Genomic DNA, 24,209 nt, shown 5'->3' on the forward strand with positions numbered 1-24,209 from the left:
AAGGAATGCTATCCACTAGCAGGAGCTGGAAGGGACAAGGAAGGATTCTCTTCTAGAGCTTCTAGATGAAGTCCTGCCAAAACCTTGGTTTTGGACTTTTAGCTTCCAGAACTGTGAGAGAAAAAAATTGTTGTATTAAATCGTAAATTTAAACCATTAAGTGTGTAGTGATCTGTTAGGATAGTCACTGGAAACTAATAAAGTGCATTAGTTTCCAATGGTTATCTTTACAGATATTATGTATAAGATACGTAAGAGATTATATATCAGATACTGGCCAAAGAAATGAATATCAGGAGTAGAGGGCAACACACACACAGACACATAACTGGGATGGGCAGCGGGGAAGCAGGCTCTAAGCATGCCATGATAATTGTTCACACTCTTCAGGTATATATTAACATAATCCCCAGTCTTCTTTTCATGTGACCAGCTTCTGTGATTGTGAGGGGAGGGGAATTGTATACATCGATATTGATGTACGGACAATCGATACAAGCAGATTTACATCAGCGTACAATATATTTACAAAGGTCGGTTCTTCATATTTTCAGAGATCTCTAATTCAAACGCACCACCACCGCTGCCATGGTGCTTCTCTCCACCTATCTCAATACGGATTTGCTCTTTTTCTGAAGATAGGGCTAAAACAAATCTGATAGATCAACCTCACTAACAATTTAGTGGTGGTATTTCTCAGGAAGGATTTGAATTTTATCAAAGGACTATTGAAATAGAGAAAAGAAACTTTTTGAAAATTGTTTTGTGTAGTTTTGTTTGTTTCTTTTATTTCAACCTTGAAAGAACGGAAATTCAGGTCATCAGGGAGAGACCATCCTCAGATTATAGTAAAATGAAGGCTGCTGTTTCAATTCCCCCATGGCTGGTGTTTTTTAAAAAAGACCTGAGGGTTTATATGTGTAAACACAGTCTATAATTCTTCTCTTCGTAGAAGAGAAGCTGAAACAACTGAAAAAGACCTGGTTATTCCTTTCCCAGTCTCGAAGACCCACATACTCATTCCATCTATAATTCCTTCCTTGTTTCGCTTTCTCTTCCAGATTAAAGGTAGCATTTCGTGCTTATTCTTTCTTTACCACATTTCATCTGTTTAGAGCTCGACATATGGAAGCACACTTCCCTGAGAATGGTGTTGGTTCCACGCTCTTTAGAGAGGATTTGTGCGCCAGATTAGTCAAATAAACCCTCCTAAGTAGCTACCTGGTCATTAGGCACACTTTGGTTTCCTTTGGGTTGGTGCAAGCCATGGTGAGTAAATATAAAATCAGGGCAAGGAAATAAAAGATTTGTTTTACTTCTCTAAGTAAATGCCAAGTACTTCCCTAAGTAAGTGCTTTCAGGAATAGACCCAACATTATATAATATAATGATGAATCTAGTGCACTGGGAAAAAAAAAATACACGACCCTGTGATAATCAATTTATTTTTTTAAGACTGTGGATAAAAGTTTATCCACATTCCTTTCCATTGAACTTCTAAATAATTAAACTTCACATGAATAATTGACCACAAAAACTGTCCAAACATAAGAAACATTGTCAAGAACATAAACATCACACTACCTTGTTCGAGATCTTAGCAACATAAGTATGCTTGGTTAATCTTGTTAAGAGTTTATGAGAGAACTAGGCCAAATGTGTCTGTTTTCTAAATATTACTAACAAAGGCTAAATTCAGTGCACTTACTTCCCCACAAATTATAGGATCAGGAGTTAAACATATCTATTGAAGTATTTGAAGAGCGAATTGGAAGACATTTATAATTAAAAAGAAAATGTAGATGTTTTCTTTCTTTCTTTTCTATAATTAAAAAGAAAATGTAGATGTGTAAATATAGATGTCTGTTCTTCTTTTCTTCTCCTCCTCTTTTTTTAAAAATTTCCTCCAGGTGAAATATAAAACAAAACCATAGAAATCATAACTTCAAGTAGTTATAATATATTAGCATAGATCATGACTAGAGTAGGCCTTCTGATAGATTATATGCCTTGAACTGAATTTCATCTTTTCCTATAAGCACATACATGCTGTGAGATAGCATTTCTATTTGTTTCTGAAATCTGTTATTTTCTTATATAATCTCTCTCAATTTTGATTCATGATGGTTAGAAAGATACACAGAATCCAGTTAATCCATCATCTTTTTAAAAATTCTTAACTGTGTTCGGGGCGCCTGCATGGCTCAGTTGGTTGAGCGTCCGACTTCGGCTCAGGTCATGATCTCGTGGTTTTTGAGTTTGAGCCCCACGTTGGGCTCTGTGCTGACAGCTCAGAGCCTGGAGCCTGCTTCAGATTCTGTGTCTCCCTCTCTCTCTCTGCCCCTCCCCTACTGTGCTCTGTCTCTCTCAAAAATAAAAAACAAACATTAAAAAAAAAATTAAAAATTCTAACTGTGACCAACCAAGAGCAGACTTGGAATCCAGAGCCTTATACAAATTTATATTTACTCTTTCCTTGGGACGTACTTTAGTCAAGGCCAAGTTCACATTCTTTGAGTATCCAGAAGTCTGTTCTCTCCCTGAGCTACCCTTTTCTCTCATTTTCTATAGATTTCCTCCAGGTGTTGGCCTTGGCCTCTGGTCTGGAGCTTGCAAAATTGATAAAAGTTTCATGCCCTGGAACCTTGCCGTCTCAAGTTCCCTTTCCTCACATCCTCCTCAACCTTATTGTAAGTTACATACTCCTCTCCAAATCCCCAACTCTTACAACTGTGTCTGGCATACAATAGGTATTCAGTAAACATGCGTTCAGTGAATAAATTTTCACAGCATCATTGGAGTAACTAAAAGAACTTTCTCTTGCTATATTGGTGACTTTTTGTATTAAGGCCATGAGGGATCTGAATGGAAAAGACGAAGAAGGTGAAGGAAAAAGATGATCCTATCCTACTAGTAATAAACCACTTCTGGGAGGGGATCCATCAGACAGCATCTGGGAAGATAGATTGGATCCTTATTGGGTGTGGGCGCATTGACTGATCACAAACCAACTACAAAGAAGTTACACATCTGAAATCTGAAACCAGAACTCAGTGGGGAATGCATGAGCATATGGGCATTTGGGAAAGGGGGAAAAAAAAGTACTTTTATCATGGGCAGAGAGCAAGACAGACATGAGATGGATAGCCTTTTAAAAGATGACACCACCATCAGAGACCAGAGATGAGGTCAAGATATTATTCTGGGCCAGTGGTGAAAAAGCCATATCACAGAAAGGTGAGATCACAGCAGGGTCAACGATAGCAGTTCTGCACAAGAGGGACTCCTCCTCTCTCTAGGCTCGCAATTTGTTGGCATGTAGGAAAAGCATTTTGGTAGTGGGAGGCAAAAATAACTAAAGAGACGTCAAAAAAGTAAAGCATAGTTAGAAGTAAGGAGAAAAGGCAAAAACAGGGCAGCCTAACCCTTAGGTTAACTCTCTTCACCCGATTGGGCGCAGAGCTCTTAAGAGACTGAGAGTCCCTACACCGTGGGAGACCAGCCCAGGACCAGGTGACAGATAAAAGCATAAACTCAAAAAGAAAACTGAAAAGCAAAGTTTTGGAGGGACAGAGATTCCGCTTAGCTCACCCACCTTACCCTGGGAACAATACAAAGATACCAGACAGAGTTTAGGTGTCTCACTGCCTTATTTGCTTATAGGTTTGGAGATTTGTCCTGAAAATGTTTTCCAGTCAAGTCTATGTGTAGCTTCATTTTTCTTTACTTTAAAATATGCCATTTTGCTCTATGATGTCCTTCTTCCTATGTTCCTCTGCTACTTTTTATTTCTTTTTTTTCCCCTTAACCTCTTAACGAATTCACTTTGTCAAATTATAACTTGCTTAGAAGTAACAAAAGTGAGGGGCGCCTGGGTGGCGCAGTCGGTTAAGCGTCCGACTTCAGCCAGGTCACGATCTCTCGGTCCGTGAGTTCGAGCCCCGCGTCAGGCTCTGGGCCGATGGCTCGGAGCCTGGAGCCTGCTTCCGATTCTGTGTCTCCCTCTCTCTCTGCCCCTCCCCCGTTCATGCTCTGTCTCTCTCTGTCCCAAAAATAAATAAAAAACGTTGAAAAAAAAAATTAAAAAAAAAAAAAGAAGTAACAAAAGTGAAAGGATTGTTTCCCTCTCCTACCTAGACAGGTAAAAGGAGGGGGTCAAAATCTGCCTAAAGATTGGTTTACCGTAGTGCCACTAACGGGTAGAATCGATAGAGGGAAATGATGAGTGGAACTGGTGGAGGAATTAGCAGTTAACTGGTAAAATGAACCTCAGGAATTAGACCTGCGAGAGGAGACTCCAATAACTGTGTCCTTCCTGTTTACCCTCTTCCCTTTTTACATATAGGACAGGTTAAAAGCATATGCAATGTAATTCTAATGACCACTTAAGGTTATTGAAGTTTTGCAGTGAAAATACAGAAAGTACAAAGATGTTAAAGGATGACTTTTTTTTTAATGTTTCTTTACTTATTTGAGAGAGAGTGTATGTATGTGTGTGCATGAGAGCGCACACAAGTGGGGGAGGGACAGAGAGAGAGAATCCCAAGCAGGCTCCGTGCTGTCAGCACAGAGTCTGACTCCGGGCTCCATCCCACAAACCGTGAGATCATGACCTGAGCCAAAATCAAGAGTTGGACACTCAACCTACTGAGCCACCCAGGTGCCCCTGAAGGATGACTTTTAAAAGTCTTTAAGTTTATCTAACTTAAGAAACTAAACATGTCAGGTATGCTTAGTAATGTTTTTTCAGCACATAAGGCGATATGTATGTAAATAACCAACCACTTAGCCTTTGCAATGTGGCCTTTATAAAAGATCTCATAAAATGCTAACCCGATGCAATGAAATTCCAAACACAATTATTTCCTTTGCATTATATGTTGTGGAGAATGTTCTTTAATATTATATATCAAGGAGGCTATTTTAGTGTTTGGAGAGGAAGTAATGATATAGAGAAGGGGATCTGGCCAGTGGGGTGATTTGCTTAACAGCCTTTTGGCATTTGAAAGGGTAGTTCAGGAGATTGTAATCTTGTGTCCAGGGTTTCAGAAGGCGCATATACCTTCTGAAATCATAAGCATATCAAAGAGGAAAAAAATGTTTTGAACCATAACTTCCTTCTAAAGAAGTTGAAACTGTTAAAGAAAACTATGAGGTCTCAGAAAATGCTTGATGTTGCTACAGAGTAGGTGGGCCCTTTATTCAGCTAGGCACCTGGGTTCTTTCTTCCAACGTTTTCTTCTGGTAAGAGAATTCCATGATATGTAGCATATAATATCTATACACACAGGCAAAGGAATTGAAAAGGAAAGAAACTAATAGACAAGAAAGCTTTAAAAAAAATTTTTAATGTTTATTTTTGAGAGAGAGACAGAGCGTGAGCGGGGTGGGGAGTGGTCAGAGAGAGGGAGACACAGAATCTGAAGCAGGCTCCAGGCTCCGAGCTGTCAGCACAGAGCTCGACGCGGGGCTCGAACCCACAGATGGTGAAATCATGACCCGAGCCGAAGTCAGATGCCCAACCGACTGAGCCACCCAGGCACCCCAAGAAAACATTTTTTAAACAAAGAAATTTTATATTGCATATTTCTGTACTCCTTTTGTATTTTTTAAAATCTTCATGTGACTCTTTTTTATAAAGACATGTCGACATCTCCAGGAAATTAAGATTCATTTTGGCATTTCCTCTTTTCCTTCTTTCTAGATATGTGTACTTTGATCTCTCTGCAAAGACCTTTTTGGAGCTAAGATGATCCGTCGCTTTCCTTGGGTTTCTCTTTCAGATTTCAAAGACAAATTCTCAACCTTTTATTTCTAACACATCAACTTCTTATATTTTTGTAAATTTATTTATTTTTTTAGAGAGAGAGAGAGAGAGAGAGCACGATTGGTAGAGGAAGAGAGAAGAATCTTAAGCAGGCTCCATACCCAGCACAGATCCCAATGTGGGGCTAGATCTCACAACCATGAGAGTCATGTGCTCAACTAAGCCACCCAGGCACCCCTCAGCCTTTTCTTTTTGAAACTCATCTCACAAATTTCCGGTAGCTCTGGACTCAAAACACCCGCAAGTGAATAACAACTACCCTGTGAGAGTCTGTATGTAGCTGGTATGTGAGATCATGAAGCGTTTAAACCTGTCCAAGGCCAATTTGCTCATTACAAATTCTAGATTATTTGTGATAGATTAATGGTTGTTGCCAATACACGTGGTTGACAGTTAACTAATATCTACACACTTCCTAACAGATTCTAATGAAGATAAGTCTTGGGCCAAAGTCTGCCACATGAACGTTTATTAGGCAAACGGTCATGAGCGGTGGGCACAAAACAGAATAAAACCATTCATACAAACTCTTCTATGAGCTCTTTGAAATCCCAGTTCCCTGTACCCTGCAGAGGTTTGAACACAACTTGCAGAAGAGGTTCATTTGATACTGACACAACACTCTGGAGTCGGGGTCATTCTAGAGGCCATTCTAGAGGCCTCCACGGATAGTCCTTTGGGATACAAGCTTGCTAGATTCTCAAACCGTGTTCATACAATGCTGAGGGAATATTCTAATAAAAGTGTTACTTTAATATTTTTTCTAATGCATATATCACAAAACTAATTTCACCAGTGAGTGAACTCAATTTCTAAATTCTGTTACACTAATTAGCAAAACCTTTGGTGTTCACAGGAGATAAAAAGTATCCATAGCACTTGTAGTATAGCTGCTTCTGGCGTGAACATTAAAAAAAAAAAAAAGATTTTATTTTAAGTAATTTCTTTAGTTTTTTTTTAATGTTTATTTATTTTTGAGACAGAGAGAGACAGAACATGGATGGGGGAGGGGCAGAGAGAGAGGAAGACACAGAATCTGAAGCAGGCTCCAGGCTCTGAGCTCTCAGCACAGAGCCCGACACGGGGCTCGAACTCATGGACCATGAGATCATGACCTGAGCCGAAGTCGGACGCTCAACTGACTGAGCCACCCAGGAGCCCCTAAGTAATTTCTACACCCAATGTGGGTGTCACATATTTCATGTCATAGTCACATGCTCCACCGACAGCCCGTCAGGTGACCTGGGTGTAGCCTTTCTTAAATGTGAACAGATAGATAATCCCAAAATTGTTAATTTCTTTTTTTTAATTTTTGAAAAATATTTATTTATTTTTGAGAGAGAGACAGAGTGTGAGCGAGGGAGAGGCAGAGAGCAAGGGAGACACAGAATCCAAAGCAGGCTCCAGGCTCTGAGCTGTCAGCACAGAGCCTGACGCAGGGCTCAAACTCTTGAATTGTGAGATCATGACCTGAGCCAAAGTCAGATGCTTAGTGGACTGAGCCACCCAGGTGTCCCCCAAAATTGTGAATTTCTGATTAGGGCACTGACCACCCTTGAGCTGAGCTCAAACTAAAACAAAGGTATTATCACACTGTCAAGGCTGAAGTGCTTTACAAGAACATACTGATGTCACAACTGCCCCTTACGTTTTTCCCTTATTCTTGAGACATCTACACATGACCCCTACTAAGCTAAATCAGCTTCTTGCAAGGGGCAGCTGCGGGGGAGTTGGGAGAGTAGAATGCACAGAGTTAAGGTAGCAGCTCCACAGTTTGAAAGCCTAGAATAGGGAGCATACTGGGGTTCACTCAGCAGGCAAGGCCCTGAATGTTAGTCCTGGCAGGTCAATGGACACACAAGTTTACACTGTAACACACCTAACCTAACTGGTCACCTTCCTCAGAGATTAGCTCTGTTTCTGATTGTCAATTTCTAGTAACAGAGCTTTCCACTTGTTCTGTCATTGAAAATTATTAACTTGATGCATCTTATCTCTGCAATGTTGACATCCATTCAATAACCACGACTATTCTCCCTTCATGGTATTTCCAAACTAACTCCATAATTTGTGAGGCCAGTGCAAATGAAAATGCAGAACCCTTATTCAAAAAAAAAAAAAAAAGTATATATATATATATATATATATATATATATATATATATGTATATATATACTGTTAAAGGAACTAAATCATTTTTCCATGACCTTTCCCTCTCAATCTGACCTGGGTTTTTTGTTTGTTTGTGTTTTTGTGTGTGCGTGTGATTTAATGTGTGCTGCCTCAGGCATAGGGTCACTAGGCCCCTCCGCGTGACTATAGCAGCCAGGTTCCCTCTCCCACCAGCCGCTGGGTCACTTTCCAGGCCCTTTTTGGGATCAGGGAAGATCTGCCCAAATCTCCAGTGGATGGTGGCCGGTAAGATTGCAGCCTCCATGCCACGACGTGCTTAGCATCTGAATTGGGGAGGACAAGAGGTTTATCCCCATGGATTTGCCCACTGAATGCAGCTGGGCCCTGCCAGCTGGGGCTGGGCCTCCAGGCCCTTCCATGAGATGTTGTAGGGCATGCATGCCCGCCTTCAGTCCTCCTAAGCCTGCACCAGCCTACACTGGGGCCACTAGGCTGGGGCAGGGAGGAGGAAGTCAGGAAGGGCCTAGGACACCAGAGGTGGTGAGGCAGAGAACTCATCCTGGGGAGATGGGGAATCTGGGGGGATGGGCGGGGAATGCAGGGAGGGGGTAAAACTGCAGGTGAACATTGGCTCCAAGCCAATTACAGTTTCATTGTCCCACCAAACTTCACTTATAAAACACAGATTCAAAGGTAAAATGATTAAGAATGTTAAGACAGTAACCACAGAACATTAAACCCCAAGCAGGGTCCTTCTAAGTCCCCGTGATGGTTAGTTTTATGTGTCAGCCTGACTAGGCCACCAGGTGCCCAGATATTTGGTCAAATGTTGGTCTGGGTGTTTCTGCGAGGGCATTTTTGGATGAAATTAACATGTGAATCAGTGGACTGGGTCAAGCAGGTTGCCCTTTCTAATGTAAGTGGGCTTCATCCAACTTGTCAAAGCCTGAACTGAATAGAAAAACTTCCCTAAGAGAGGATTCCTCCTGCCTCATTGCCTTGGGCCGGGGACATCAGCTTTTGTCTGCCTTCAGACTCTTCCTGAGTTTTGGACCCACCGGTTTTGGGACTGGAAGTACACTATCGGCTCTCCTAGGTCTCTAGCTTGCTGTAGGTCTCTAGCAGCCTCCATAATGGCATGAGCCAATTCCTCATATTAACCTCTAGGTTCTGCTGCCCTGGAGAACCGCTACTAAAATAGGCCCTCTATGACTGGTTGCCTTGCTGTGAGGCCCGCCGTGGCTTCAGCTTCTTTCAGTCCCCACTGTCGCTGCCGGACGAGCTTGGAACTTTATTGCTTTTTGCCAGCTCTATGCCTGGAACTTCCCAGCTAGGTGATCTCTCCCGTTGGGCACTTCCCTGTCAGAGTCCTACAAATACAATCAATTGGCGTTACCTCTGTTAACAAACATTCCATGGTTCTCTTTTATCTTTAGCTTCTTTAATTACATCATGACCCTTTGGGTCTAGTCTCCGTGTAAATTTTATGTCATATACCTCAATGCCAGCCATTTGCCCCAGTCAGTTTTATTTCCTCACACTTATATTTGCAGTGGGCATTTCTACCACATGATTTTGCTCACATTATTCCTCAAGCCCGAAGTGCGACGCACAACCCTTTAATGACTATTTCAAGCTATTGTCCTTCATAAGGCCCGTGATAAGTCTACCTAAAGCCAGTTTACAATGGACCAGCCTTCTCAAATATCCTACACTTGACCCCTGCCCTCATTTGTCCTTATGCTGTGAAAATTAACAAAAGCTCTTTTAGCATGAAGTCCCAAGGCCAGAAAGAGGGAGCTCTCATGCCCTAGCACTCCTTGACCACTGCAGACCTAATAGAAAGAAACAGACCTTGGGCTTCAATACGACTTTACTGTGTTAATAGGAAGAAGAAGAGCTTTCCCCCACCTTGGCAACAGCCCAGCCAATGAGACACTGTCACATCTCAGCCAATGAAAAGCCACTGTACTTCTAACTCCCAGTTTACTCCAGGGGACTTTTTGTTTAGAACAGCCCTCCCCACTCCCCCCTTTCCTCTATAAAAGAGTGTTCCTCTCCTTTGTTCTACCCACGTGCCTATGGTGTGGCCATGATTTGCTTGTCCTGGATTTCAGTTCTCTGCTCTTCCTGAATCAACCCATTTTTGCTGGTTAAATAACCGGCAGTTTGATTTTTAAGATGAACAAGGCATCCCTTGTATCTACCACTGTCATTCCTCTTTGGCACGTGTTTTCTCTACAATGTGATTATAAGCTATTCATAGACGCCACGGGACACAGGCCATCTTCCCCAGCGTGCTATTGTGTTCCCATTAGGAACTCAAGGAATATTTCTTGAAAGAATGAATAAGTAAATTGATTACTGCTCGTTGGAGTAGGCTGAAAGGTGCCCTCAAAAGGATATGCCTGTCCCCTAACATCTGGAACTTATGAAGGTGAACTTTGTGGAAAAACGTTCTTTGTAAACATATTAAATTAAGTATCTTGAAGTGAGATCATACTGGTTTACCCAGTGGGTCCCAAATCCAATCACAAGTGTCTGTGTAAGACACAGAAGAGAAGACACAGAGAGAAGAGGAAATGGGCAGGTGAAGACAGAGGCATTGATTGGAGTGATACTTCCACAAGCCAAGGAATGAATGCCTAGAGGTACCAGGAGCTGGAGGAAGAAAGAGAGAATCCCTCCCCCCACCCCCAACAGAGCTACCAAAAGGAGCATAAGCCTGTCAACACCTTGAGTTCAGAATTCTGGCTCTAGAACTGTGAGAGAATAAATTTCTCTTGTTTCCGCCATCTGGGTCATGGTAATTTGTTATGGGCAACCCTAGGAAACTAATATATCCATCATTTCCTTGGGCTACTTGTAGAAATTAGTCTCTCATCACCTCTGTATACAATAGTAGAAACATTTTTCTCTTAGAAGCTGAAGAGACAGTTGCCCCAGGCTTCTAGTATAATATGTACCACTTGAATTCTTTTAAATGGCAGGTGCAAAAATTCCTTGAGCCCTCTCAAAAACTGACATCCCATTTACATGCTTCTCTAAGAATGCTGCCTTACTCTGATAGTCTAATTTTGAGATTAATGTAGATTCACACACAGTAGTAAGAAATAACAGGGAGATCCCATAGACCTCTTACCCGGTTTCTACAAATGGTTAACATCTGACAAAACTACAGTGCAATGTCACAACGAGGATATGGATATAAATACAATTCGACAACCTCGTTCTGATTTCTCCAGTTTTTAACCTTTATTTATTTTTTTGAGACAGAGACAGAGCATGAATGGGCGAGGGTCAGAGAGAGGGAGACACAGAATCTAAAACAGGCTCCAGGCTCTGAGCTGTTGGCACAGGGCCCGACGTGTGGCTCTAACCCATGAAACGTGAGATCATGACCTGAGCCGAAGTTGGCCGCTTAACCGACTGAGCCACCCAGGCGCCCCTATCTCTCCAGTTTTAATTGTACTCATTTGTATGTGTGTATTTAGTTTATGTACATTGATCACCTGTGTTGATTTATGTATCACGTGTCAAAAAAACAGTCAGAACACAGATCTATTCTATTGCCACAGCAATCCTTCGTGTTTTCTTTTTTAAAATTTCTTGAATTTTTTTTTTTTTTGAGGGAAACAGAGTGTAAGCAGGGGAGGGGGCAGAGAGAGAGGGAGACACAGAATTGAAAGCAGGCTCCAGGCTCTGAGCCGTCAGCACAGAGCCTTACATGGGACTTGAAACCATGAACCGTGAGATCATGACCTGAGCTGAAGTCAGACACTTAACTGACAGCCACACAGGCGCCCTTAGTGCCTTTTTATAACCACACCCACCTCCTTTTTTGTGTGCCTCATCCCCATCCTTGTCCTTGAGGATAACAAATTGGTGAATCTGAAGGGAATTATGCTGTATGGAAAAAGCCAATCCCCAAAGGTTACATATCATTTGATTGCATTTATATAACATTCTTGAGATGATGCAATTACAGAGAAGGATGTTGGTGGTTGGCAGCGGGTGTGTATTCTCTTCAAAGTGAAATTGATGTAAATATTGTCAGGGGACTCGAAGTCGTCCTATACAACAAGTTAAATTTTTTGTTCAATAAACATTTGGGGAAATCATTTTTTGTGCCTGATGCTATTCTCATGATGGGAATAATCAGTCTCTGCCTTAGGAAATGCACTAAGAGGCCAAGTGAGAAGCCTCTAAATGTAATTACATGTTAAGCCCCTTGGTTGGCAAAATGACCCACCATGTATGAAAGGCTCTAAAAGAGGTGACCGAACAACAAAAAACAAAGGGAGGTGGGACTGATGAGCAGATACAATGGTGTTCATGTAGGAAGTACATTAATGTTCTGTCTCCATTAAGGAACTGTGAGAAACTGTCAGAGGATTTGGAGTTAAGGATTTGAGAGAGTAAGCAGCTTAGGCTAAGAAAACAGTACAGACAGCTCATGATAAACCATCTGGCCTCTGGATTTCTGGAAGGGGAGAAATGGACCAGTGATGAGCCCAAGCCCCTAGGAGGATACCACTGGTATGGAGAGACAACCGTTCTCCTGGGTTGGACGGTGGCAAGAAGGGGGAGGAGGCATGAGGTGTCAGCTCCTAGGACAGCACAGGCTGTGTGTGATGGGTGGCACAAGAAACAGCTGAACAGACATCTCACCAAAGGTTTGCAGGGAGGTCAGGGGGAAGTGGGTGAGGACATTTAAGAATTCTTCAGGATCGTCTATGGCAAATGAGTTTCATCTCCTATTCTAAAAACTATACTAACTGTTCTGTACTACTAAAGAAAAAAAAAAACCCACAAAACCGGAACTCTGTGCGGGAATTGTTGTTGTTCCCGTTTACAGGGAGGAAACGGGCTTAGACAGACTAGAAAAGTTGTCTGGGGTCACTTAGCAGCTAGTAATAGACAGAGCCAGGATCTAAATTCATCTGTCTGACTCCAAATCCAACCCAACTCTGCCATCTCAGGCCTTTCAAAGAGTTAAACAATGATGGCATCGGGGAGGGGTGTCCTGGTGGGATAGAAGAGAAGGGAAATTTGGGCAGGTGACATTATTTGGGAATCTATAGAAGCTGAAGGTTAAATTTCCCACTCTTGGTTCTTTAAAGTGAAGTGAGCAATTTCCTTGGCTTTTGCTTCATGAATAGAGATGGAAAATTTGACTATTGGATAGAACTCTACAAAATACCAGATGCTCTATTTGAACAGGACTTCTCTGGGTAAATAAATTACACTTAAAAATATGCAGCAAACCTCAGTGAGGCCACAGCAGTTCTACAAGAAACATTTCAAAATAAAAGTGCAAAAAATGAACAGCTTAGGGACACATAAATAACCTTTCAAATTTAATCAAGATACAAATTCAGAATAGTTCAGATGTGGTATCTGTTAGAGGGAGTGAAGAAAGTGCAATGGAAATCGGCCTAAAATTGAAACCATAGGTCCTTATTGAAGCTGTAGGTATATCAGAGAAAGGCATTTTGCGCGTACAACCTTGCAGAGACCCTATGGCCTATATGACTTGACGATGTCCACGGCATTGTCTGGGTTCCAATGTTAACATATGCTTCCTTGGAATATTTACAAAGATGGCGATAGTGCATGGGCTAGGTTTTGTTTTGTTTTATTTTGTTTGTTCTGCTGCTTCTATATTTCTTAGATCTGCTGTAACCATTGGCCTCTTGGAGTGTTGCTGAACTGCCTTTAGTGACCATGAAATCCACTCGAGAATAGATCTTAATGCAATACTAATAATTGGATGATATTTTTGTTACTCATATTCCTATGGCCTTTCAAAGCAAACAATGCATCTCAGTTTGATGTAACTAGAGATCTTAAAGTTTAATAAAAATACCACAGTCATAGTGAATCCTTTTGTGCTTGGACTGAAGGGTTCCCAGATTCAGTTCTTAATCAAGAACTGAGGTTACAGACTGAAGCAATTATATTTTAGGGAAACACAAACTTTATTCCATATTTGTTCAGTTGCTTCTTCTCAGATGATTTTCTGGTGGACTCTTTTTTTTCTTTCTCTCTCTCTCTTTCTATTTCTCCTTCCTTCCTTCCTTCCTTCCTTCCTTCCTTCCTTCCTTCCTTCCTTCTTTCTTTATTTTAGTAGGACATGGAAAGAAGTGTTTTTGGATGACTTAATGCAAGGCTTATTCATTCATTTACTTAGAATTCTATGAATGTCAGGGGTGTAGTCACATTTTCCCATTCACTCTGTGGCAATAAAAAAAGAAGCTATTTGCTTTCAAGGTCTGATAAATATATATTTTGAAATACCTTACAGACTATGTGTAGACCATGCTTATGCAAGGGATGTGTGTGTGTATGTGTGTGTGTTTAGGCTGATCCATGGTTTCTTCATCTTTGCTTGGCATTACTAACAGGTAACATCACCATATAAGACTTTAAAAAATAGTTTTTACATTATGGTGCCGAGTCAGAAATTTTTCTAGGAGGTAATGTTTTATAAGACAGAATAATAAACTATTCTTCTGAAGAAACCACTAGTAATCTTAATAATTGTTTATAATACACACTTGCACATAATTTCAGGAAAAGTAAAGTTACTTTGTAGTTATGATTCCAAAACATATTTTAGATGTGGGTTACCATATTCAGTATATCATTTAATGTGATTTATCAACAAGACAAAAATGCCAAATTTTGCCACACTGAAAGATCTATTAAAAGATATAATCCAAACCAGAATCTCCCAGGGAGTAGAATCAAAAAGACATTTTAAAAACCCAATTTTTTATGGTCTCCAGAATTTCCTTATATGTTGCTAGAAAAGTAGTAATAGATGGAAAACTAGAGTCATTCTTTATGCAGATACATGTGTTATAATATGATTTCATTGTACCTTACATGTTTTATAACAAAAAATGCGCGTATTTTGTAGATACCATGTTGCTTACATATCAAATATGGTGTCATTAAATATACGAGTCTTTCAACTTTTTAACTATACTGTTTTGCCCATGTGAGGCAGATAAAGTCAAATTCATAGAAGGAGAAACTAGCATGGTAGTTGCCATGGACTGAAGGGACCATGGAATTGGTAATTATTGCTTAATAAATACAGAGCTTCAGTTTCTCAATGAAGAGAGTTCTGGAGATGGATGATAGTGTTGGTTGCACAGCAGTGTGAATGTACTTACTACCCCTGGGCTGTACATTTAAAAAATGGCTAAAATGTGTGTTAAAATGGTAAATGTATCAGATGTGCTATGAAATCTGTGAGTAGTCTATACTATTTTGCCCTTTTAGGTTCCTAGAAAATAGAAAAATTACTATTAACAAATAAAGTTATATTTGTAGCTGAACCAAAAAAAAAAAAGCATGTTAAAATGGGTCACGGTGACCCCCAAGCTGAGAACCCTTAACTGGTTCCAAAGCTAATTTGGGGATGCTAGCACAGAGGAGAATGAGAAGGATTTTTTCCTCCAAAGACCTAGTCCTTCATCATAACTCTTAGCCTTCTCTTTCACTGATGTACCCCTGCACACAGTATCCTTGTGCAGCCTGATTTTTAAGATGCAAAAAAATGATTATATGGTAGTCTCAAGGATACTCAGAAGAAAGCCTTTATTGCATAATTGAGTTTGAGTTCTCAATTATGCAATAAAGGCTTTCTTCTGAGTATCAACTGAGGTACTCAACTGAGTCATCACCAGTGGTACTCAACTGAGGAGGAGGTAATGTTGGTGATCCATTATACTTCATGCAACAACTTGGGTAAAGTAAGAGAAATGTTAGGGCTCCAACATAAAAGACAGTTAAGAGTGGGGATAGGCCTGGGAACAAGGATCTGGTATGGAATCTGTCTTTGGCAAAAACACACAGAGTGAGAAGAAAGGAGGGGAAAGTGGGGTGAGGCATTTAGCAAAGGTCCAGCCAGCTCACTCAGCCAACACAGGCTGTGAAAAGGAGAAATCAGGAAATTTGGAGTCTATGTAGATACCTGGGATTCAATTTGGCTCAAGTGATGACTGCCCTGGCTTGGCAGGAAAGGAGTTGGTGGGATGAAAGGAGTAACACTAGCGTCCTGAGACTTATACGAACAGGCTGGGTGACGTCTGAGAGTTCGAAATGCATGTATTTGAGGACATTCTGAAGAAAAGTTTTTCAACCACACTTGGGGGTGGTATTTTACCCAGTGTAGTTATCACATTTGACACTTTTACTCTTGTTTTTATTATTCTACTTCTGCTTTTTTTTCCTTAATATTTTTTAAAAAGCTAGGCAAGTTTCTGGCCATATCTCTACAGGATTGACTTTATGATCCAATATAAACACGCTTTAATATTTTAAAGTAACCCTACTCTCACAGCTGGTCGACTTTTTTTCCTTTTCCTTCCATGTTTCAGTTATCTGTTGCCATGTTAAAGACAACAACAACACAAAATTTAGCGACTTAAAAACACAACAAACAGTGATTTCTCAAGAGTCTATGGGACTGGCTGGTCTTAACTAGGAGGTTCCCAGGTGGCCAAGTGGTACTATCTGGGGTCACTCATGTGGTACATTCAGCTAGGAGCTTATCTGGGACTAAAACTTGTAAGATGATTTCACTCACACATCTGGTGCCTCGGGTAAGGTGGCTGGGATGGTTTGTGCCTAACTAGGTCTCAGTCTCTCTCTCTATAGTTTCTCCTCATCCAGCAGCCTGATCTGAATTTCTTTATAGGGTAATTGGATCCCAAGACAGTGAAAATGGAAGCTTCAAAGCTCAGAGGTCACAGGGCATCACTTCCAGGGCATTCTATGGATTAAAAAAAAAAAAAAAATCCCAGGGCCAGCCTAGGCTCAAGAGGAGGGGATACAGACTCCATCCCTTGATGGTAAAAGTGGCATGAATTTGCAAGGATGGGAGGAACTGTTGCGCAGAGCATTCTTGCAGGAAATTTACTAGTGCATATACAAGAAACAGATGCCAAGTGGAATATTCTGCTTGAGAATGGGTCCAATTAAAATTCTGACGCTTTTCATCAAGTTTTATATTTAACAACATTATGTAATCCTTATATGGAAAATACTGTAGTATGTTAGAGTTCTATATAAAATTCTGCACCCATTGAAGAGAAAATTAACTTTTCTCCTCAAGTATATGAAAGGTGGGGTTGGCTTTGAGGTTGAGCACGTGGGTTTGAATCTTGGCTCTGCCAGGTAATAGCAATAGGGTCTTGGGCAATTTTCCCTTTCAGTCTCGCGCTTTTCTCCTCTGTATTTAGAGGACTGTTGTGAAGATTATATGAGTCAATATAGCTAAACTGCTTAGCAAAGAGCCTGGCACATGGTAAATATGTAATAAATATTGGTTTTAAAAATACAAATTATTAATGCTTATTATCATGTAACACTTGTGTGGATTAAACCTCCTGGAAGTGCAAAGTTCCCTGTTCTCTGTAGTCTGATTAAACTTAATCATTTATCTTGATTACTTCCTCTGCCTCCCCTACCTCTTGCCAAGCGAAAAGGTAGGTGAAACGACTGATTGCTAAACAGGTGTTTTAAGAAAGTGACTTACCAACTTTTAAACATTGCAGTCCATATGAAGACATTGTAATTTACATTGTAACCCAGAACACTGTAACCAAGAAACTCATCCACCCTTAAATATTGTACAAATATTTTATGAAATAATACTCACCCTCATGTTCTGCTACGAGCACTGAAGTTTTTGTTCTATTCTATTCAAGTGTTTTGACAACAACAAAATGTTGGCTGTGACCCACTATAATTAATTTCATTACCTACTGAAGCATTCTAACCTATATATTATGGCCATTGGCAAATAGCATATTAAACACATTTTCAAACCACGAATTGTTTCAAGTGTAGTACTCTAAGAATATGACATACGTCATTTCTATACAGACTAATTCAGCTGCGGGTCAGAGAGCTCTTTCACAAATATGACCTGACCACTCTATTTGAGAGGTTTCGCAAATTCTTTCAGTGGGACATGGGGAACTAGGGGAAACACAGGCACACTAAATATTGTGGGTTTAGGTACCATAAGAAGCCAAGTGGCTCATTTGTTTGGAGCTAGAGGGACCTACGCTGGAATGCCAACTTCACAGCTTCCTATATTGTGGTTTTCTGCGAGCCATTTAAACTCAGCTGTGCAGTCTTGATTTTTGGTTTGTTAAAAGTAATATGCAAGTAATATCTATGTCAACTGAGTTGTGAGCATTAAATGAGAAGATATACCCAAAGGCCCAGCCAAGTATTGGGCACCAAGAAGCCTCTCAGAATGCATTTCTTGCCTCCTCCCCCTACGATAAAATACAAACTGCAGAATTCATAGCTATTATTTAGGTTCTGTGTTTTATACTTTTAGAGAAAAGCTAAGACTTGGTAGAAAACTATGGTCAAACCCTGTTACTTCTTCAGTGCAATTTAATTTCTACAACCATGCATTGTCTTGATTTTCTACTTAATAATATTTGATAGTTATTATTGTTCTGGAATGTGGATATGAACTATGAAACAATTTGGGGTTGTCAGGTCAGGTTTTGTATAATGGGGTTCAGACTGACTTCCAGTTATCAACCCGACTGCAGGGGAAAAAAAAATGTGTGTGGAGGAGATAAACAATTCTAACCCTGTGTTGCTAAGTAATTTAAACAAAAATGACGTGCAAAATACATGCACTACTTTTTTTCCGTTGGGCCAAATGTTTAAGGTTATCAGCGTTCTAGCGCTCCAGGCATGGAGTATTTTCACGGTAGGTTAGCTTGGCTTAGGTAATTGTCTAAGATCCTCGGTTGATCAAGACCCTTGCACAGAATCATCGGATCTCTAGAACGGGACTGGTTATTTTGAAATATCTGCCTTTAAGCTCAGAATTATGTCTGCGTGTGAAAGAGCGCAAAGAGGGCGTGACACATCTTTCCCACTCCCGGCTGCTAGCCTCCGCCTCCCGCCGCCGGGGCCGCTGCACCCACGTGGCAAGTCCAGAGAGCGCAGCGCCGGGCGGGGGACGGCTGGACGGCTGGACGGCCGGCCGACCCCTCCCTCGGCTCACGAACCCTTCCCGCCGGCCGGCCGGGCGCCCGCTCGGTCCTCCACCGCCAGGGGGCGTGCGCGGCTTCCCGGCGGCGTGGGCCCATTGGTCGCGGCGGGGAAGCGGGGAGGAGGCCCAGCGGCGAGCTGGCTTCCTCCTGGCCACTCGCGGGGGTGAGGGGAAGCCGGAGGAGCCCGGGAGGAAGCGGAGGAGGGAGCGGGAGGCGGCGGCGTTGGGTCCCGTCGGCCTCCGGCAGGACTGACAGCTGAGAAGCCGGAAGCCAGGCGCGCGCGGCGGAGAGGCGGGCGGGAGGCCGGTGAGATGGACGAGGAGGCGGAGGGAGCCGCGGCCGAGGGCGGGGAGGGATGCAGGGCGTCTGGGGGAAGCCGGGCACCCACCTTCACCTTCATCCTCCGCTCGCCCCGCCACCGCCGGCCGGGGGGCGGGCCCCAGAGCGCGCCGGGGCGTCGTGGCGCGTCCCGCGGAGGAGGGAGCGGGTGGGAGGCTGGGGGAGTGGGGGGGGAGCGCGGGCGGGACCGGAGTCCCCGGAGCGCGGTCGGCCGGGGTCCGGGCCGCCGCCCCGGCCGCGCATCCCCAGCTCGGCGTCTCCGTGCCCGGGTCCGCGGAGGGCGGGGCGGTGCCTGCACCTGGCGCTCGGTCTCGGCGCCCCAGCCTGGTGCTGGCGCCCGGAGCGCGCGTGCCACGCGGGGGCTCCGGCTCGCGGTGGGAAACCGGGGCCGAGTGCTCGAAGGAGGCGAGGGTGGAATTCGGTATTGCATTTGTATTCTGTGGAGGGCCGTCTTGGCTCACTTGTAAACTTTTAGCGTCTCCTAAACTGGAGGTACTTCTCATTTTTGAAATTTATCCAGCTCATTGATATTCGGTGCCATTGATGAATGTGCTCTTCCTTCTTTCTTTTTCTTTCTTTCTTTCTTTCTTTCTTTCTTTCTTTCTTTCTTTCTTTCTTTCTTTCTTTCTTTTTTTTTTTTTTTTTTTACCCCCGTCCCCTTTTTTGGCTACTATCCTCAAAATTCTTCACTATGGACAACAGTGAGTGACCCTAGATCTAAATAATATAAATGACAAATTGACGATTTGAGATTGAGATCTCCAGCTGTATTTCATCATCTTATCCCCCACCCTCGCTTTTTTAAGTTTCATATAATACAGAGCTGCTGTCTAATCGACAGAACCTTTTGTTTTTATTATATTTAGTCAGGAATATATGGATACAATATATGGATACAATATACTAGATGATATTAGATTGCTTACTAGGCACTGTACTAAATGCTTTCATATGTACATTTATTCCGCACAAGCCAAAAAGTAAGTCCTTTTATATTTCTTAATTTTGCAAATGAACATATGAACTCCTCTAGAGGTTAAGTAAAGGTTGATGACAGTAGATGCCGGACCCCTCGGACCCTTGACTACCTTGCAGGGCTAGTGGTATACTGCCAGATTTTCCAAGTTTTTGGAAACATTCCTGATACTCCTATGGTGCGCTACAGAGTACAGAGAGATCTCCATTTAACTTAGAAAATAAAGTTAATTGCTTATGCTCTTCAACAAGAAATTGGCAGAATTGGTATTGGTTTTGATCATATCACTAAATGTACCTCTTTCTAAAGGCTTCCGGTCTCTTGAATTCTCTAGCTGATTACTAAAGTTACATTCCTCCCCACCTCAATTTTATACAGGTGTTAGAAGCTTTGTTTCACAAATTCCATGTAATGTTTTCTCAGCTCACTAAAGACTGGCATTTCTTGACAGTGAGAAATAAAAAGAGTTCAACATAGTGATTCTTCACCTGGGGACTTCACAGAATCATACACAAATAAGACTCTTTAGAAAGGACACAGGCCCAGTTCCTCCAAAATCCGCATTGTTAGGAGATTTATGTTGCAAAAGGGAATCAAAATAAGACTGAGCACCACTGGATTAAAGTGACTTTCAAAATAGACTTAATGGGTGTTTTATTGGAATTACTAAAATTTGGATTGCTACCCTAAGCATGGGTAATTAACCAATCTTTCATAATTAATGAAGATACATTACAAAGGAAAGGTAATTGGAGAGAGGGTCAAAGGGCTAAGAGATTGTTGAATGGCAAAAAGTAATAATTTCAGTTTGGGCTCAGAAGAGTCTTATCTTTTTTTAACCACATATTTTAGATCTTAAATGGTGTCAGTGTTCAAGGATTTTTACATTCTTTCAAAAAAAAAATACTGAAGTACCTGGTAGGTGCCAGTTATAGGTATCAGGCATACTATGAATAAGACCACTAGCCCTTCACAAAGCTATTTTCTTTGAAACAGTGAATCTTTCTCTTTTCTTTCATTTTTGTACCCATTTCTTAAAGCTGAAAGGTGCGAGACCCAAGAACCAACCGCTTTTTTCCCAGGTGTCACAAAAATCAGTCTAGCTCAGAGCTTGGTACAATAGTAAACATTTGTCTTGAACTTAGTCCAGAACGGTTCCTGTCCTTGGGATCACATCATCTGGATTTTAAGTAGAAGTTCTGCATTTAGTTGCTTCGTGAATGTCATTGACCACATTAATTAACTATAGGCAGTGCCTTATTTTCTTAATTTGGGGATATTGAGTAAGATTCCCAAGATCTTTAAACTTTAAGAGGTTTTGTGATTTTTATTCAGCTCCTAAAATACAGCCAGCTGACTTACTCTCCAAGGAGGAAATTAAGTGTTCCAATTCCTCTAAATTTCCACTGTGTACCCCACTAGTATTCTTTCATTCTCTTCTTCATTGGCCTATTCCATTTGATTGAAGCTATTCTGAGATGACTTACCTTCTCCTTATTTCTAATCTAATTTTTTCATCTACTGTTTATGATTTTTTTCATTTTTTTGCTCATGAGTTTTTCCAATTTCCTTCCTTAGGAACTTAAATTTAATTCAAATAACATAAAATTTACCATTTTGAAGTGTACAATTCACTGGCATGTAGTACGTTCACAGTGATGTGCAATCATGACCTCTGTTTGGTCTGAAAACATTTTCCTCATTCCAAAAGGAAACCTCACATCCACTAAACGGTTATCCCCATTCCCCCTTCCCTTGAGCCCCTGGCAACCACTGGCCTGCTCTCTGCCCCTGTGGATTTACCTCTTTTGAATATTTCATACAAATGGAGTCATACGCGATGTGATCTCTTCTGTCTGGCTTCTTTCACTTAGCATCATGTCTTAGAGGTTCGTCCATACATACATAGTATGTGTCAGTACTTCATTCAGTTTATGGTGGAATGATACTCCATGCATGGTTACATTCCACATTTTGTGTAGTCGTTCATCCATTGATGGTCCCTGGTCAGTTCTTGTGCCCTAGTGAGAAAAAGTTCCGTGGACAGCTATAGCAGCCAGCCAGTTCCTGCACTGATTTTCATCAGAAGGTTTACAGGACCTCAGGCAGTATTGTGGCATCAGGTGTGCTATCGATACCATCCGTTATCTGCAGTCAAGTGATCATTAAATGTGTTTTTTGAAGGCCCCGTGATCAACAAAGATGAATTTCTTAAGTGGTTTGGGAAATTTTACCACTAGAAGCTACTTACTACCTGTTCTTTGCAAATAGCTGCTAACCCACATTGAGCTTTTGTGGTAGAAATGGTGCACCATGCAGGGTAGACCCAGCTGTTCTTCACGTGGAAAGTTTGAACCACAGAATTCTGTCCGCTCTGGTTCACTTAAACTCTGCAGATGCTTTAAAGACAGTGTAGGTGGAGAAGGTATGTGGGGTAATTCTTAAAACATTCATTCAGAATAGGAACTTGTAACTTCTCATCTGATACAATGCAAAATAGTTGCAGATGAAGATAGTTACACTGTATGTAAATGTGTGCCTTTCTATAATCTTTTTCATTGTTGCAACTTGTGAACCTGACACTTCTTTACCCTGCATATGTTCAACTTCTTACAGTTAAAATGTATTTTGTTTTGTTTTTGCCATTGTCCTCAATGATATCTATTTCTATCTATCTTTCTTTTCCTGGATGGTATAGTGAGGGATTAAGGTGGTTTACACTACAGCTGTTTAATCCACAGCTGTAGAACTCTGACGGAGTTGGGAGAACTAAATGTCATTTTCTTTTCTGTTTTTGGCATGTTGCTGGTGCTCTCAGTGGCAGAAATCTGATCACCATTTCATTTCTTGCACCGGATTAGAGGTTTTTAAGCAGAATTCTGCTTTGGTAGGTGAGGAAAAACTGCAAGAACACATTCAGGGAATTTTGAATCTAATACTGTTGTAATCATTGCAAACAGGATTTCTTTCCTCTGTTCCTCAGCACATTGTGTCCAGATTTATTCACTGCCCGCCTCTCCCTCCTCACCCCCACGGGAGGCCTGGCCCAGAGTCAGGTTGATTTCCATTCACTGTTAAGAAAGAATGAAATTCTTGTTCTGTGAGGTTTACCTTTGGGCTTTTTTGGCCTAGATTTGCCCTGCTCCCCATCCCCAAGCGTGTCTGTGTGTTCAGATTGCTGTACTGTAGATCCCAAGTTCTTAGACCGAGAGAAAGTGAGAACCACCTGGGGAGCTCCTTAAACTTGCAAGAGCTTTAATCCTTCTAGGGATTCTGGGCTCAGGAATTTGCATTTTAAAAAAAACCCACCTATAATCATGGTGTCCATACAGGGGGTTACATTGTAGTTAGGGCTTCAGAGAACCAGATAATGCTGTTTCATTGAATCTAAGATGTTTATAAGGTGCACCATTATTTTGTGTACTACTGTGGGAGAAAAATAGGGTTGTAAACCTCACCCCAGTTTAAGACCTGTTGAAATGAGGGAAGTAGTGTGCACCTTAGAATCAATAAAAATATCTTAGGATCAGAGGAACTACGGGCCCCTTTTAAGGTAAGTGATTATCGTGAGTCATAGAAGCTGTATGATAAATGAATTATAATGAAGCATTCTTCAGACTTTTTACTGTGTAAAATATTTGTTTATGGTAGAATTTAACGTAAGGTCCTTACTTGACGTTTATTTGTAATGAATGTCGTCCTGATGACTTGTTTTCAGATGTAAGGGAGCTGGATAGATGGGTGTAATGCAGTCTAGTTTGGCCCCCTCTCATTTTCATCCTAACCAGCCATTGATGTGTTGATAGTTCAGAAGCCTCATTTCTAATGTCTACAAAGACATTAGTGATTTCCATTTTGTAACTACAGTTCACTGAGATGATAATGTCAC

The 24,209-nt window shown here is 41.5% G+C and overlaps 1 protein-coding gene across 2 annotated transcripts in view; it reads left to right on the top strand.

The window, feature by feature from the left end:
• Positions 1-12,468: 12,468 nt before the first annotated feature.
• Positions 12,469-24,209, top strand: part of FAM3C (FAM3 metabolism regulating signaling molecule C) — a 64,177-nt gene continuing 52,436 nt past the window's right edge. Inside the window, exon 1 of one of the 2 annotated variants that reach the window (XM_058724472.1) lies at positions 12,469-12,499. The gene's annotated coding sequence lies outside the window, so the exon portion shown is untranslated. Of the gene's footprint in view, positions 12,500-19,109; positions 19,312-24,209 lie in introns of those variants that run through there. The other variant, XM_058724471.1, reaches the window with a different exon arrangement.

This window comes from Neofelis nebulosa, chromosome 4 (genome assembly GCF_028018385.1).
Source record: "Neofelis nebulosa isolate mNeoNeb1 chromosome 4, mNeoNeb1.pri, whole genome shotgun sequence".
In the NCBI taxonomy this organism is placed as follows: Eukaryota; Metazoa; Chordata; class Mammalia; order Carnivora; family Felidae; genus Neofelis; species Neofelis nebulosa.